Source organism: Poecilia reticulata, linkage group LG4 (genome assembly GCF_000633615.1).
Source record: "Poecilia reticulata strain Guanapo linkage group LG4, Guppy_female_1.0+MT, whole genome shotgun sequence".
Classification (NCBI taxonomy): Eukaryota; Metazoa; Chordata; class Actinopteri; order Cyprinodontiformes; family Poeciliidae; genus Poecilia; species Poecilia reticulata.
The window spans coordinates 12,449,135-12,456,335 of NC_024334.1; the positions used below are offsets into that span (position 1 = coordinate 12,449,135).

At 42.7% G+C, this 7,201-nt stretch overlaps 1 protein-coding gene and 1 long non-coding RNA gene across 3 annotated transcripts in view; both read left to right on the plus strand.

Annotated features, from left to right (window-relative positions):
- Positions 1-1,398, plus strand: part of LOC103463302 (uncharacterized) — a 31,644-nt gene extending 30,246 nt beyond the window's left edge. For both annotated transcript variants that reach the window (XR_533491.2, XR_001776495.1), the window contains exon 3: positions 726-1,398. This is a non-coding gene — a long non-coding RNA (uncharacterized LOC103463302). The remainder of the gene's footprint in view (positions 1-725) is intronic.
- Positions 1,399-6,883: 5,485 nt separating this feature from the next.
- The window catches only part of lhx9 (LIM homeobox 9), a 13,946-nt gene continuing 13,628 nt past the window's right edge, over positions 6,884-7,201 (plus strand). The window contains exon 1 of the mRNA XM_008406561.2: positions 6,884-6,984. The gene's annotated coding sequence lies outside the window, so the exon portion shown is untranslated. The remainder of the gene's footprint in view (positions 6,985-7,201) is intronic.

Here is a 7,201-nt window from a genome sequence, read left to right on the forward strand (position 1 = left end):
GCTTTGTACAGATAGTCTGGATCCCGGGCTATTGTGAAATGATTGTTACATGCATGGACTGTTTTAAGTTTTAAATTTCACTCAATGACTATTTGGCCATGACACAATGCACCAGCTCCATGCTATGAAGCTTACCGGAAGCTGCCTGCACTGTAAACAACCATCAAACACTGCAAAGAGAGACGTGTAGAACCAAATGAAGCAGCTGTCAGTGTTGGTTCAATATTTAGAAGCGTGGACTGAATGGTTTCCTTCACTTCCTCTGCTGCAATTACTAAAACTACAGGCAGACTACGATTCTAAAACRGCAATCGATGTCATCTTTCACAACTAGTCCCTCTGTTCTCTGATCGGGTCAGTTGAAATTCTACGATAGAAATCCAAGTCAATGGGAGAAACCGCAGACTGAACGGTRAAGAGAGATTCTAATCGAGATGAATTTCCTGGGAAAACAATGACCAGGCAAACATTTTTTTATGTTTCCACCATTATAACAAGCATACAAACGGTATTAAAGTATCCTCTTTGCTTTCATCTAATAAAATAGATTTTCAATCTTCAGTTAAAGCTATTTAACTGTGTTTGATTTCAAGTTTTATGCAATATTATACCAAATTGCAACATATCRATTTAAAACCTAACCCTATGCCTAATGTAAGTGTACTGCAAATTCCAAAATACTGTAAATGCTGAAAAATATTTATAATTTTCCATGCTGGTTGCAGGTGGTCATTGGACAAGAGGCRGTGTCCAGCCTGGACRGGTCATCAGTCCGTCACAGAGCAACACAGTCACAAAGCTGGAGTACCCAGAGAGACCCACTGCGTGCAGGGAGAACATGCAAACTCCATGTGGAAAGGCCTGTGCAGGTTTCGAACCAGGACCTCCTTCCTTCCTGCAGGGCAACAACGCAAACAGCTGCTTCATCGTGCAGGCCTGACATGAATATACTGGATATATTGTGGATAATGACTCACTGCGGTGAACTGGAGACCCAAACATTTAGAAATGTCATTGTTGCTCTTTGCAATATGTTAGTCAGTGACTCTGTTTCTKTTYMTTTTTGAGATCCTTTAGCCTACTTCATGTTGTCAGATATATTTGTTTAAGTAATTCCTTTATTCTCCTGCATAGACAGTAAAATTGAACCTAAAAATGTGACAAATCCCAGTTAATTCATGATTTACAAATTTCTTAGAGGACAAGGTAGGCTTGGATCCCCCCCCTAACCTATATTTTGTTTTTATTCAAGCTATATATAATATTAAWTTTGCTTCATGTAGTGCAGTAGTGCCCAAAGTTGATCCTCGAGGGTTGGCATCCAGCATGTTTTAGTTCTCTCCCTGGTTTAACACACCTGGATCACATGATGGCTCGTTAGAAGGCCTAAGGAGAACATTGACCTGCTGAAAGGTTGTTACTACCAGCAGGGAGAGAACTAAAACATGCAGGWTGCYGRYCCTCCAGGACCCACTTTGGACACCTCTGATGATGTAGTGTGATGAAAACACAAAAAAATTGTAAGGAACTAATTATTTTCCCAGCAATGCAGCTACTCATTTATTTTCATTTAAGTTCATTTATTTCAGTAACTAAATGAAACACGTCATGTAGATGTTTTGAAGCCTTCATTTGTGTTAATTATACGGAAGAGGAGGGCCACTGGGAATAAAAAATCTGACTTTGATCTCAGAATTCTGATTTTTTTTTCTCAAAATTCTGAGATTAAATTCAGAACTGTTTTTAATATAATCCTCTTTTGTATAATTATAATTATTTTTCTGCTTGCTGTTAATGAAAATCTGACAAAGATTAGAATATTACTTCAGATCAATAAAAAACATTTTACTGCAGAAATGTGGACTTGATGGAAAGTATGTTTGATGTCTAATTAAAGGTCGTTATTTTCAAAGGTAGTTGAATCACCTTTTGTAATCTCTTGAATATGACTGATAATATTGGCTTTTGGGGGTAAAACAAACGTGAACATGTGAGCAAACACTCCAGATTTACTTGCCCTCCTCACTGCAGATCTGCTGCTGCACTACAACTGTCAGGCCAGACATGTGAGGTTTTTATTTCAGGCATTTTGGACTGAACATCTCTGACCCTCAGCCGGAGCATATGCTGCACTGGAGCAGAGTGGCAGCTCTACACCGTGTGCCTTTCTGCAGGACGATGCCACTAGGCGCAGAGAAAGAGAGAGCTGTCCAGATCGGATCTGCGTGSAGACGGGTTCCAGTCACAACCAGTTGACAGGCCAAGCAGCCCCCAYCGTCTCACAGAGCCTCAGCAACCCCGCGGCCAAAGGCCCCAACCGCAGCCAGTTAAAGTCTCTCCATCACTGTTGGACAGACCAGCCAGGAACTGACACRGGGTTGGCATGAAGACAGAAAAAAAAAGAAAAAACCTTGAGTGTCAGCCTTATGATGACTGAAAGGAACATCAGTAACTAGCCGTGCACTGCTTTGTACGTTTGTGTGTGTGCGCGCGCGCCCGCGCMGCTGCGCGCACGCGTGTCTTGATATTCAAGCAGCATTTGAGCAGCCCCTACATCCCCTACATCAACGTCTGGTCCTTCTACACAGACAGTGTCAGCTCGCCTCGGGGCAGCAGCCTCCGCAGTGGTCATATGGACAACCGCATCCCTGTGGTAGAATTAGTGATAAAAAACACACACGCGGCCGCTGAGTGACAGTCAGCGCACCAGATTCCTTTGGACAGACAGGGCTGCAAATAGCACAGAGGAGCTGCCTCTCCCTCAGACCGCAACTGGTGGTCAGGCTCATGCCAGGCGGAGCCGCGGCCGCCAGATGAGCCCAGATGAAAGTCAGGGGGCAGTCAAAGGCACCTAGGAGCCCGAGGAGAGCTCTGGCCTGTTTATCCCCTCCCTGGTTCTACATTAAAGCGCTCATATCTGGGATTTCTTGTCACACCCATCAGACAATGTCACTGCTTTCTTTACATCGAGTCTTTAAGAGAAAGGAGACCGTTTGACGAAACTAGTTACATTTACTTGAATAGAAGGTACTTTTAGGAGTATTTTTTTGTGTGCGTTTTGAAGAATCGCTACTCTTACGTGAGTGATATTTCTGGATACTGTGAGCAACGGGATGAAGAACACCAACAAATTCACGCCTACAATGTTTGTTAAAATTTTTATAAGCTTTACATTGAAAGAAACCTACTTCCACTTAACTTTATGTTTTGATCAGTCTGGTGATGTAATTTTCAAATATTAAATGATTGATGTTTTGATCAGCTACTCAGTACTTGAGTAGCATTTTTAACAAATACAATTTTACTCTGACTTCAGTGAATTATTGGATGGATTTACTTTTATTTGAGTAAAAATATGTTGGGGTATTGTTACTTGAATATAATTTCACAGTGGATGAATTCTCCATCCACTGCGAGCAGCTTCACTGAATGAAAAACACCAAAAATTCACCACACACACCTGCAGTTTTTGTTAAAGTTTCATGAGTTTTACATGGAAAGAAATTGATTTGGAAAAATGTTTCCATTTATCTTATTTTTTAGTTAGATTTTTTTATATGAATTATGTTAGGCCTTTAAAATACCAACATTTTCATGTAACTTTATATTTTGGTGTAAATGATGGTGTAATCGTTTAAATATTAAGTACTTGAATAAAGGTACTTGTTACTTTTACTCAAAAGTATCAAGAACTTCTGAATAAAATTCAAGTAATGAATAAAAGCAGCCTTGAGTCRCCTTTTTACCAAATATATTTTTACTCTACTTGAGTACAAAATTCTGGATACTCAACCCACTATGAGTGACTTCACTGAATGAAGATAGATCAAACTTGTTTCAACCAAAAATTCACCAGACACAGACACACACCTGGAGTTTTTGTTACAATTTCTTAAGTTTGATATTGAAAGAAACTGATTTTGAAACGTGTTTCTTTTGCCTGATGTTGTTATTTTGTAATTATGTTACTGACATAAATTACTTTTATTTAAGATTTGTGATATACCAACATTTCCACGTTTTGATCCGTCTGATTTTGTCATTTTTAAATTTTAAACGTTTTGATCAGTTACTCTGTACTTGAGTCGTCATTTTACCAAATACTCTTTTACTCTTGAGAAATTATTTTACTTGAGTGAAAAATACGTTGAAGTAGTGCTTCTCTTACTTGAGGACATTTTTTTTTTTGGCTACTCTACCCACCTCTGCCCGTTTGACAACATAACCTGAACCAGTATATTATGATACAGAACATCCATCTATTATGTTTCCATGTCCTTTCTAGTGTGGCCAGATCTGGACTAATACACGCACCATTCCCCGGGAGGATACGGCGTCCCCAGAGGAGCCGGAGGAGTGTGTTTATGTGTGTGTGTGTGTGTGTGTGTGTGTGTGTGTGTGTGTGTGTGTGGTGGTGGAGCTTCTCTCCGATGCAGGGAGGGGAGGCAGGCAGCAGTTGGTGTGCAGAGAGCAGAGGCTCAGGCTGGCTAGTTAAGAGCTTCTCTCTCCTATCCTCCATCTGCCAGGGACCGGGGTTGAGATTTGAGCTCCAGCAGAGCAGAGCAGGGAGGAGATCGAAGGAGGGAGGGAAGGGAAGGGAAAGATAGAGGGAGATAAAAGGAGGGGATGTGGGGGGGGGAGTAGAGGAAGCAGGGAGTTTGAGTTGGATAGAAATGACCAACAAGATATGCAAAAACATAACTATAATCTCAGCAGAAGATTTGATTAATCTGCTTTAAAATCCAAGTAAATCGGCTGTTCCGATATTTCCCATTTCCATCAAAAATGTTCCCTTCATGGTCATTTTGTGCCTGTAAACATCTCTCCATCCTTTCACCCACCCAGGCTCCATGTGACTGTGATACATGTGACTATAAAGCTTTACAGTGCTTCTCTCCTCCCTCTCTTCCTCCTCCTCCTCCTCCTCCTCCTCTTCCTCCTCAGCCCCCCTCCACCCTCTCTCCCCTTCCTTCATTCTGTCAGTGTTTAGCTTGTGGTTCCCTGCTCCACAGTGGATCCAGGGAGAGCCGGGGAGCCTTCCCTCCACCACCACCACCACCTCATCCTCCACCTCCTTTCCTGTCCACGCTCGGGGAGAGCTGCTCTGCAAGACAGAGTGTCACTGGAGGTGACCCAGAAATGATAACTCCACATGAACCTTGGATGTGTGGCAACCCAGCCCACCATGCCCTGCAGCAGATCGGAGCCACCGCGTCCGGGACGGGTCGCACCGAGGAGCCCAGGCGGGACGCCGAGCCGCGCGTGTTTCTGGGTGTCAGGCGCGGAGAAGCCGCCACGTGCGCGTTGACGTGCCGTGCGTGGCGCGCTGTGAAACGGATCTCGCCGTCGCTGCATTATTGATGAGATGCACTGTGATGTCAACCCAGGCTGAAGAAGCAAAGCAAAATGACTGTTAGCAGAGTGGCACATGATCGTTTATGCAGAGGAGTAATTAATTGTCACCCTTTTGCTCCCAGCACCACTGTACTCTGTTAACTTGTTGTCATTTGAAATCTGTCCATCTGAGCCTCCGTGTGTGTGTGTGTGTGTGTGTGTGTGTGTGTGTGTGTGTGTGTGTGTGTGTGTGTGTGTGTGTGTGTGTGTGTGTGTGTGTGTGTTGTTCTCCTTGGACATCCTATTCTGGATGCTGCCCATTTCCTCATTTATTTAACAATAAACATGCAGTTCAAATGGAGCCAGCACTTTATGCTCTTTAATGTAACAGATGGTTGTCATGTTATCGTTTAGCCTGCCAGAAAATAAATAATAAAACCTCTCCAAATGAAGTCACCTTTTCTGAACTTTATCCTCTTAATTGAGCTAAAATGGTGATGATAAAAGTGAATTATGATTTAAGGAATATTTCAGGAAGATGCAAGTTGACATGGTTGGATTATTCCTACAAAAACGTGCTGATTTCTAATTTCTGTCATTTTAAATTATTGTTGTTTTAATTTTTATTTGACAATTTACCTGCATGATAATTATGGGTAGGGTCGTAAGGGGACAAATATGAACCGAGAGATGAATCAGTATTAAATTTATTATGGGATTTTCTGCAACTTTTATTCATGTCATGTGCACCTTTGTAATCTTTCTAAAATGTGCAATATAAATATTTTATATTATCTTAAAAAAAATAATTTTAAAATCAGACATTAATAAATATGTTTTCTGGGTAATAATCATCATTCAAAAACAAGAGAAAGTGAGGAGTAAAAACTGTAATGATTAAATCACTGCTGTGAGTTTAGGCTCCACTTCGTGCTCCCGTCTGCAAAAACACACAAATGAACGCGCACTGTGTTATTTCAGTTTGTCCTGTGCTTCCTGAAGGCAGAAGCCATTCTTGTTTTGCAGCTGTGTGTTCCTGTGCGCCACATCTCCTGATTGATCGAGTTTGACTGCGCACCTTTATTACTGCATATCCACACGAACCTCTGCGGACAGTCAGAACCTGAAGCTGCTGCGGTTCCCTTCTAATCTCTATGCAAACACAAAACATTCACGGCCGCTGGTGCGTTTTGTGACCGTGACTCTCATTTGCGTTGATTGCAACCAAAAAAATCTGAAGCAGATGCATTCACGTTTTTGCATTACCCGGGTTGTTAAGATTTTTTTTTAAAACAATAAGAATAATACTTTTTATAATTTAACAGCCGCTTTTCAACTCAGTTTCTGTTCTTGCTTGGGAATGAAGTCCTCCATGCAGAGGAGGCCATTGGCTCGTACATTCCCGTTCTCCTGCTTGCTGCTCTCTGTTGAGGGCTTTCTGCATGTAAGAGAGAAGGGAATATTTAAATGTCGTGTGTTTTAATTGACGCACGAACGGGAGCTGCGCGCTCTGGAACGAGGACCACCCGCCCCCTCCTCACCCCCCATCCACAGGCAGCGTCTCCTCCGCCTGTCTGTCTCCTCTGCTCTGCGCGCACAGTCCGCAGCTCCTCCGCCTGCGCGCCGCACAGGGGGATCTCACAGCCTCAGGTAAGACCCTTTCTGCAACTCTTCAGTCTTGGGGCGATAATAACACAGAGCGCGGGGCTTGATTTGACGGAAACAWACTGGAGGAAATCGACGGAGGAATGTGGGGTGAGAAATGCGCGCGGCACATGTGAGGATGTAACGATGACACGGTTGATATTCTGCAGGATGAACCGGGATGTGATGGAAGGTAAGGCCACGGAGTGATTTTTTTTTTTTT